This window comes from Zootoca vivipara, chromosome 9, assembly GCF_963506605.1.
Source record: "Zootoca vivipara chromosome 9, rZooViv1.1, whole genome shotgun sequence".
Lineage (NCBI taxonomy): Eukaryota > Metazoa > Chordata > Lepidosauria > Squamata > Lacertidae > Zootoca > Zootoca vivipara.
In genome coordinates, this window is record NC_083284.1 from 16,399,192 (window position 1) to 16,407,579 (window position 8,388).

General features: G+C 43.3%; 1 protein-coding gene across 4 annotated transcripts in view; it reads left to right on the forward strand.

The window, feature by feature from the left end:
- The window catches only part of CCSER1 (coiled-coil serine rich protein 1), a 706,782-nt gene that overhangs the window by 71,328 nt on the left and 627,066 nt on the right, over positions 1–8,388 (forward strand). The gene's annotated exons all lie outside the window — the stretch shown is intronic.

The following is an 8,388-nucleotide window of genomic DNA, read 5'->3' on the forward strand; positions in this document are numbered from 1 at the left end:
CTAGGTTCACGGGTGGCCCGTGGGCCGGATAAATGGCCTCCATGGGCCGGAGGTTGCCAATGCCTGGTATACAACAACTTCATATTCCACAACTTATTTGAAATAATAAAGATTATGTATTTTAAAACACACAACACACATTATGTATGTATGTATGTATGTATGTATGTACCGTATGTATGTAATCTATGCACGTGCACACCACACAAATACATAAAATCTTTGCCTACTAAACTAGCTGAAATATTGTGCATTTACCCAAATGGAGAAAAAATTATCTTTCTGAATATTTTAGCAAACAAAATGAAAATCCTTCAAGCACAAACATTTTTATAATTAGTTTCTAGCATGGTCAATTACTAACTGGCTGCTAATGCTGCTTAACAATCTATGTGCTATTAAAATTCATTTCCAGTTGCAATGTGTTTATCACTGTCCCCAATTCACCAAAGCACTTAACCTCAAGCAGGCAAGTTTTCCAGTTGAAGTAAATGGGACTACTCAAGTGTTCACAGCTGGAACAGTTTTAATTATCTTGCTAAGGGCAGGCAAGTTTGCTATCTTGCATGACTGATCCATTAACAACTGCTAGATTTGCACAGATAACAGTACAAAATTAGGCAGTGGGCATCTCTTTCGACTTGGCATTTATGTATGTAACCTTGATTTGTATGTATATGTGCATGTGTGCCCTCATGCCAGATGACTTAATCTGGGGTCCAAAGATCATCTAATGGCTTTCATAAGCCTGGTGGGATTTTAAACTCTTTTTTTTTACACACAACAAAACGCTCCCACTGTGGAGCTTCCTCACTTTCAAAAGCAGTTTATCATGCTGTTATGTTAAACATACAATAGCTTCAATATACATGGCACTGTACAGAGTTTCACAGATGGTAAGCCACTAAAGAGCTTACAGTCTAAATTTTGACTGTGGGCAAGTCAACAAAGGAAGAGGAAGGAGATACAAGAGAAAATGCAATCACATCGACATAGAAGGGAGGTTTAAAAGGTTAAGTCAGAGTTCCCCATTGCTGTTCTAAGCTGACAAAAAAATGGCATTGCAACTTTTGGAGGAGTGTGCATTGGTAAATGGGTAGCCACATTCCAACTCGCACATTAGTCCAAAAGTTGCAGTAGTCCCAAAGACTTCCTTCCAGCAACTTCTGCAGCCAAGCTGGTGCCAAACATATTGCTCTGCTTTCCTTTGGACCACTTCAGTGAGGTCGAGGGGAGCTTCTTACCGTTTGTGTAGCTCAGGACCTCCATACACACTGCCCAGGCTTGCACCCTGGGGAGGTCACTTCTGAGCTAATAATTTAGAGATGCATTTATTTTTAAAAATCACAGATTCATATGGAAGTAGAATGGCAATATTGGTTTTTTTAAAAAACTCAACAACATGCAAAAGTTACATGGACTGGAGGTAGATTTACCCATTCTGAGCTGCAGATGGTTTGTCTCTTGGTTATTTTATGGCTAATGGAAGCATTGGGCTGTCACAGCATTAGAGCATTAGAGCTTCTCCCTAGCTCTCTGATAAGCCACAGGAGGCCTGGTTGGCCACTGTGAGAACAGGATGCTGGACTTCACAGGCCATTGGCCTGATGCAGCAGGCTTTTCTCAATGTCTCATTAATTTCCTTACAGTGTCTGTGGCAAGGCCTGGGAAAATACCCCTGAAAATGTGCTGCCAAGCACCACCCTATGTAACTCCTGCTTTGGTTTTAGCGAGATCTAATAAGCCAAGGTATGTTCTGGATTGCAGCTTCTGGCTGCAGTCCTAAATGCAATTACTAAGGAGCAAATCCCATTACGCTCAGTGGGGCCTACCTCTCCCTAGTTAAACTTAAATCCTTATGTCTGTGCAACTGTGTGTGCACATATGCAGACTGTGTTTCCAAGGGCATTTCGGGAAGTATGGGCTGCATTTTAAAAATAGATTTCTGTCAAAAGCCCAATTTTGTGCTGGATAAAATGTCAGGTGATGCTATGAATATATTTGATATTAATTATGTCAGATTGTTTGGCGGTATGAATAAAAAAGAGAGCAGTGTGTGAATGCCTCAGCTTTCCCCTCCTGAAAGTCTGGCTGTGACATGTTTTGATTTGCTCACTGACATGATTCATTTTAGGATTCCTGCATTTGCAATGGAAATGAAACCTACACTGAAGTGGGTGCCCACGTAATCTTGTCTTGAGCAGTTTCTTTAATAACCTTCTCTGGACAGATGCCTCTGTTTGTAAATTACTTATGGCAGGATACTGTATAGTGCAAATGTAAATAATGTAGAATTCATAAGGGAGCCTGTTTTGTTTCCTAACAGCATGGCATCGCCATTGCTAGGATTGCGTAGGAACCTTATGAAGACCTATCCCTTCCTCTGCCCAGCGTGTTTTAAAAGCTAATTTATGCAAAATGTTGCCATATAATGTCAGACATGTTTGACCCACAGTTTCCTTCTCTTTTCCTCTTCTTGTCTCTTGCCGTGAAGTTCAGTAGTAGTCAATTTACAGGATTCTGTCCTCAGGAACACAGCCTGTATGCTTCATAGCTGATTTGTGGGACAGGATAGTTTATGGTGTAGCATTATAATTAAAGAGGCAGACAAGGGTGGAGCTGTCGTCATCATGAACAAAACTGATTACATCCAAGAGGCCCACAGACAACTTTCCAATAATGCCTTTTACATGAAATTGGACTCAGACCCCACACAAGCATACAAAAAAGAACTGAACAAGATTGTCAAGGAGCTACCCCTACACATCCAAGAACAGATCCTCACAAACACACCAGCGGAACCTCGACCAGGAACTTTCTACCTTCTACCCAAAATACACAAACCAGGAAATCCAGGACGCCCCATCATCTCAGGTATTGGCACCATTACAGTGGGTGTTTCCGGCTATATGGACTCTGTTCTGAAACCATATGCTATCAGTGCTCCCAGCTACGTACGTGACACCACAGATTTTCTGAGGAAAATACAATCTTTGAACAATCTTCCTAACAATACTATACTAGCCACTATGGATGTGGAATCTCTATACACCAACATCCCACACAATGATGGTTTACAAGCCATAAGGAACACCATTTCAGATAAAACCACAGCGGACTTTGCTACCAAACTCTGCCACTTTGTCCTTACCCAGGTGATGACCTGTTCCTCCAGATCAGCGGCACAGCTATGGGCACCCGCATGGCCCCACAGTATGCCAACATCTTCATGGCAGACTTAGAACATCGTTTCCTAGACTCCTACCCACTCAAACCTCTCTTGTACCTACGATACATTGACGATATCTTTATTATCTGGACACATGGACAACAGACCCTGGAAACCTTCCACCAGACATTCAATGACTTTCACCCCACCATCAACCTAACAATGAACCAATCTATGCAAGAAATACATTTTTTGGACACTACTATAAAAATACAGGATGGACGTATAGACACCACCTTATACAGAAAACCAACTGACCGACAAACATATCTACATGCTTCTAGCTACCATCCCAAACATACCAAACAATCCATCGTATACAGCCAGGCCCTACATTACAACCGTATCTGTTCCAACTCTACAGACAGAGAATCTCACCTAAGAGATCTACAGCAAACCTTTTTGGAAGTAAAATATCCACCTGATGAAGTTAAACAACAGATCAACAGAGCCAGACTGATACCTAGGGAGAACCTGCTGCAAGACAGACCCAAAAAAGAAAATAACAGAACACCACTAGTCATCACATACAGCTCCCAAGTTAAAACAGTACAACGCATCATCAGAGATCTACAGCCTCTCCTGGACAATGACAGCTCCCTTTCTCAAGCTCTGGGAGGAAGACCTTTCATTGCCTACAGACAGCCACCCAATCTTAAACAACTACTCACCCACAATAATACAACCACCAGACTTAACATGGACACTGGTACCAGAGCCTGCAATAAACCCAGATGCCAACTTTGCTGCCACATACACCCAGACAACACCATTACTGGCCCCAACAACATCCAACATACCATCTCAGGACTATTTAATTGCTCATCCTCTAACATTGTGTATGCCATCAAATGCCAACAGTGCCCTTCAGCTCTCTATATTGGACAAACAGGCCAAACCCTACGCCAAAGGATAAATGGACATAAATCTGACATCAGGAACCAGAAGACAGAAAAACCAGTAGGAGAACACTTCAATCTCCCAGGACATTCTATACAAGATCTCAAAGCAGCTGTTTTATTACAGAGAAATTTCAGGAACAGACTGGAAAGGGAAGTTGCTGAATTGGAAATCATTACCAAGCTTAAAACCATGGAAGCACCTGGGATGAATAGAGATATCGGATTCTTATCTCATTATGCATGATCAAGCTTTCTTTAGCACCTCAGCCCAGGACTAATTGCAGCCATCAGCAGCCATTAACACCCATCTACAGGTTTACCACTCCCATCAGCCCATCTCCCATTCCCACCCACCCCCACCACCCTCTGTATATATATAGGGTCTGACACTTCTGTTTCTAGTGTATCTGAAGAAGTGTGCATGCACACGAAAGCTCATACCAAAATATAAACTTAGTTGGTCTTTAAGGTGCTACTGAAGGAATTTTTTTATTTTGCTTCGACTCAGACCAACACGGCTACCTACCTGTAACATAGTACTTAAGCAATTGAGCTGTAAACGAGGATGCCCTTTATTCAAATCTTGCCTCTGCCATAAACAGGTTAGGATACCTTCTGCATGCCACTGCCTCTTAGCCTCTGTCCTCTGTCTGCAAAATGGAGACATGAATACTGACCTACCCTACAGTGTTGCTTGTAAGAATTACCGGTACACAGTAATGTATGTGAATTGCTTCAGACACTCAGAAGAACCACGTCAACGCTCAGTATAATTTCTAAGGAAATAAACAGAAGTGGGGGGGGGGGAAGGAACCTCCAGAATAGCACAATAAGGATTAAGAAGGCTTAGTGGTCACAGATTGCTAACTGACATTGGGAGGTGGGCATGGCGAATCAGGTCGGAGAGGGGAATGGAATGGCGTATCCTGAAGAAGAGCATTGTAGGCTGACTCGGACAGTAAGCACACTGCAACATTTTGTTGCAGGTCTCACTTGTAATTTCTTATTGGGCAATAATCTTGGCACATGCTCAGTAGAGTTCCCTGTTTGGACATCATTTCATATGTCCCAGGGCTGCTTCCCTGTCCCTGGAAGCAGGTTTCAGGCATGCCTGGCCTGGATATAGAAGGAACAAGTGCACCGGAAACTGATGGGCAGCTGATACAAGACAGAGACAGGCAGGCAGGCAGGCAGGCAGGCAGGCAGACAGACGGACGGGCAGACAGACAGACAGACAGACAGACAGACAGACAGACAGAGAGAGTACCTTATATTCATGGAACTCCAAATCAACGTGGGAGCGACATAGGTCAGAGATAGAAATTATACAAAGAGGTCATTGTGCAAATTGCTTACCAAGTGTCACAAGTTCAAACTCTTGACAGCTCCAGTTATAAAGAATCTCGGAGAACATGGACTAATGCTGCAGGGTGAAATGGACCATTACTTTGACACTGGACTGGTTTGCATCTGGTTATTAAACCAGAGTTAAGCTTAGCTGCAAATGTAGGTGGTTCTCCCATCATCCTGCTTCTACAACTTTCTAGTGACATTTGAGTGTCTTGGTGGACAGAATGCAGAATGCAGAACCCAGCTAGGGAATCTTTTGTTCTCATGTAAATTTCTGCATGATTTAGTAAATTCATGAAGCAGCCCTCAAAGTAAACACATTAGTAAACACCAGGCAACATCAGTGCCTTTCCTGTCCTTTGCGTGTTTGTGTGTTTCTAGTGCTGAAAGGAAAACATAAAGCTCCCTGTAGCTTTATAATCAAAATCAACTTGTACTGTACACCTATGATTTATAGTCCACTGAAGTTGAGAGCTTTACAAAGGGCTGAGCTGAGAACAATTAAAGTCTGAGAAATCCTTGCGTCAACAAAATACTTAATGGAAGTGCATTCTGTAGAGGAGAGGTCAGGAAACTTCCACAGACTTCCTTAAGTTACCGGTAACTTGTCTTATGATCCAAGGCTTTGCCTAAGCTTAGCTTTCCTCCTAAGGAAGGTTGGGATTATAAGTATACGGTCATCGTTTTTCAAAGAATTGGGGGCAGCTGATGGAATATTTAGCTGGGTGGTGGGGCAGATGCAGCTGCATCACACCATAAATGGGGGTTTGGTTCCCGGCAGAGTGAGTATATGCATATAGCCACAATTACCTTTGATAATTACCTTTTGACATCAGTGGAAGAGGGAGAAGGGCTTCCCCACTGGTGGCTGGCAAGTGCAGGGAGTCCTGTGGTGAGTTATAAACTTCTTTCCCAGTTCTCTTGCAGAGAAGTGGCAGGGACGCCATTTTTAATGTGAAACTTTCCCCCTTGGCTCCCAGCAGGAAGACCTGCTCTGCCCTCTCACCTTCTACCTGTTCCTTCCTGCTCACCTCCTTGAGACCCTCTTCCCAGACTTTCGGGCTCTTTCCCCCGATAAACCCATTGGCTGAAACCAAGCACGTAAATTTGTGTAAGTAAGATGCACGACTGTACTGTAACCCACGATGGAAGTTTACTATTTGAGGCTTGAGGTAGATGCGCAGGGTGCTAATCAGTTGAGGGATCTGGTTTGAGAATCTTCTTGCGCCCTTTGCAGAAGCGAAGGAGAACAGGGAGAGCGTTCAGTTGCGTGAAAATTATGGTGTGCATCTGTTAACCTCAAGGCGAAGGTCATGCCCTTGACATCACCTTCAGTTCTGCATGCGAGGGGCTAGGTCAGAGCAGTGCAGGCACGCGTTCCCTCCTACTCCACTAATTGCACATTAGTAATTGCAATATTCCAGAGGTTTATTAATCATCTCTTTCACTGCACTGCTGAATAAGCCCCCCCCCCACTTGTTTCCTTTAGCTTACAGAAAGTTGTTAAAGAGGCAGCACTTGTGATCAGCCCCGGCTTCTGCTCATCGTGTCTCGCATGGGAGCAGAGGCAGCATGCAGCCAGCAACTGAGCACTGTGTCTTTGGGTTACTACACACAAATTTTGATGCCATGGTTGGATTGAATAATCGTATGATTTCCTTTACTAGGCAGAGCTTGCATCTCCAGAGCCCCTGGTATTATCCTTCATAATGGCCTTACATGCCCATATCCCTTCTTGTTGCTAGGTCTTGTGTTTTGCGGATTTAACTTTTACCTAAATTTCATTTAAGCCTGCTTTATCAATTTAACCGGAAACAAACCGATTTCGTTTTCAGTTCCATTATTTATCATGTGTACTGTGTTATTGTCAGAACAATGTGCACTCTGCGCTTAGAATGTAAAAATGCATGCCGTGGTAACTCATTTCTATGGTAAGAAAGGCTACGTTTTGCAAACAACATTAATTAGGAAAATACTGCTTAGCTCCCCTCTCAATACCTGCTATACATGGATCTTAGGGTGTTGGTTTTTGTTCTAGCACTATTGTTTTTATAGACGGGACCTCATGGGTCATGCAGTCAAACCCCATGCGATGCAGGAATCTCATCCATGACAAATGGCCATCCAACCTCTGCTTAAAAACCTCCAAGGAAGGAGAGCCCACTGTTGTGTAGTGGGTATTCAGTGATTTCAGCCCAGTGCAGATAAGAAGCTGGAGGTGGGGATCTGGTACAACATCTCTTTACTTCAAAGAACAGGTAAGAGCCAGAACACAGGAATGGGGAAAACTGGGGCTTATATAATAACAGAGGACTAGCAGGGAAAAGATACTTTTTGGCGGGAACCAATGGCACGGATTCCCTCCCGCGGAAGCCAATCCGGCAGAGGATCCAAATCCTGCACCCTGAACCAGCAAATGATAGACGTTCCTGCTGGAACTTGTACATTCAAATAAACTCTGTAATACAATACAATAAACTCTATATTACAATACATACTTGGCTGTGCTATTGCTTTAATACACAACACCCACCACCTCTAGTGGGAGTCTGTTCTACTGTCAAAAAGCTTTTACCGTCGGAACGTTCTTCCTGATGTTTAGTCGGAATCTCCTTTTTTGTAACTTGAAGCCATTGGTTCTGGTCCTACCATCCAGAGAAGAAGAAAACAAGCTTGCTCCATCTTCCATGTGGTAGTCCTTTAGATATCTGAAGATGGCTATCATATCTCCTCCCAGTCTCCTCTTTTCCAGGCTAAACATACACAGCTCCTTCAACCATTCCTAATAAGGCTTGGTTACCAAGACCTTGGTCGTCGTCCTCTGCACACGTTCCAGCTTGTCAATATCCTTCTTAAATTGTGGTTTCCAAAACTGGACACAGTACTCCTGGTGTGGTCTATATTGAA